Raw genomic sequence first — 2,360 nt, 5'->3', positions numbered from 1 at the left:
TCAATAAAATTTATATGTGACCACATGACAAACATCAGCTTTCGATTAAATTAAAAATTATTAAAATCGGTACACCCAGTAAAAAGTTATTGCGGATTTTCAAGAGTTTCCCTCGATTTCTCTGAGATCCCATCATCAGATCCTGGTTTCCTTATCATGGTACTAAACTAAGGATAATTATGTTCTTTCCAACAAAAAAAAGAATTATCAAAATCGGTACACCCAGTAAAAAGTTATTGCGGATTTTTAAGAGTTTCCCTCGATTTCTCTGGGATCTCATCATCAGATCCTGGTTTCCTTATCATGGAACTAAACTAAGGATATCTCCTTTCGTCGTCGTCGAATTGAGAACCTCCTCCTTTTTTGGAATTCGGTTAAAAATTACTATTCAGTTATAGTTTTACTTGATACTAACTGGATTGTTTATTTTGTATAAGATAGTCTTGTGGTTCCTATTTCAATATCGTATGTGTCGCCAGTACAACCAGCTTGTCAGTACTTGTATTGATATAGATATCCGTCACTGTTCTCTCACTTCCTTTAAAACTAAACTTAATACATATTACTGGTTAAGCAGTTTTAGTTTTTATGTTTCAATTTATATATGTATATTCCATTCCACGCACTTCTATTCCGCTTAGTATCTTATTTCGCTACATGTCGTACACATTAAGGGTTTCAACCTAGACATTATGTTATGTATTATTTCTGTATCTTTTAATGGCTGTAACTGATTAAATAAATAAATAAAATTTCTTTTATATTTACTGATTTATATTAATGCGATTTATTGTGAAGAGTCGTTTCCTTTAAAACAGTATTAATTGGACCTTAAATATAGTAAAATATAATTAAATATAGAATAGTTAGCACCTTAAACTTAGAGCATTACATTTAAATAGACAAGAATAAATAAACATTACTCTTCAAAATATTATACGCATATATCAAAATAATATATACTTATTTGAAGCGGTTATTTAGAATCCTAATTAGAACAAACTTTAATTACTTTATTCTTGTAAACCTAAAATTTTAGATTTATAATGTGTACAGAAAGATAGAAAAATATTGTAGAATATTTAAGAATCATCGAAGTATAGTAGTATTTAATAGAATATGTGCTTAATATTTTAAAAATAACAAGGCTTACTCGTAACATCAGTTTGATTAACAAGAACAACGTTAAAATAAAAATAAAAAACGACACGGATAAAGAATTTTTAAAGTATCAATTTCTAAAGCTATGGGATTCATTCAAATAACTTCTATAACTTCCCTGATTGTGACTTCAATTTACAACTAGCACTACACGATAGTTGTACGCCGAAACAAGTAATAAATTCACATGTCACGCCGTTACAGATATCGAATAGTTTTTCATGATAAAATGGAGTTTCAGTGTCGTCTTAATGGCAGAAATGAAATACTAGGCCAGCGTTGATGCATGACCAGCGCTCGTACTACAACAAATTGAAATAGGACTCTCAAAATTGAAACTAAGTGTGTATTTCTCGATATTACTTGAACATTATAAGTAGCAACTCAAAATTGTAGGAATACTTTGGTTAATATTTTATTTCAACAACAAAAAGAACAGGTATGTTATCGAGGTTTATAAAATATTCTATAAAAATTTCTTAAGAAAATAACGATTATAATTAAGAACATTTTAAAAGAAAATACTTACCTTTACTTTAGGTGTAATTATAATATTTAAGAAATAATATATGTGAAGTTACAATATAACAAGGTTTTACAAAATTAATAACAGAGCAGAAAGATCAAACACATACCGTTTAGTAAAACAATATTATATTATTGCCGTTTCAACGCAATTATATTATTTGTGTAAAATTAATGAATTTGTGGCTTATAATAAGTTAAAAATAATAATATGTTGTGTTGATTACCATTCTTTTACTGCAAGATCTATTATATCATAGCTACCTGTTTTTGTTTCCTAGCCAACTCATACCTTTTACATACATATAGTTGTAAATTATATGAAATACGAAACTAAATTCTACGTTATAATAGCAGTTGCAATAAAACATATTACAGATGTAATAAAATTATATTTAAGTAAATTCATAGTGTAATATACGCAGTAGTCTCATTACTTATTACCTGGCAACCGAACTAAAAGGCTAGAGCCAATTGCTTAGTCATATTAAATGGAGTGTCCTCTTAATGGCATGAAATGAAGCACTGGGTCAGACTTGATGTATAGCCGTTTCGTTCAATTGAATTGAATAGATGTAGGTGAAATAAAACTTTTTCTCTAATGCATACAACTCACGATTATATTAAATTTCTGATTACATTAGAATAGTGACGACTTATTTTTGTAAAGGTAT

Source organism: Melitaea cinxia, chromosome 9 (assembly GCF_905220565.1).
Source record: "Melitaea cinxia chromosome 9, ilMelCinx1.1, whole genome shotgun sequence".
Lineage (NCBI taxonomy): Eukaryota > Metazoa > Arthropoda > Insecta > Lepidoptera > Nymphalidae > Melitaea > Melitaea cinxia.
This window is presented reverse-complemented; position numbering follows the sequence as displayed.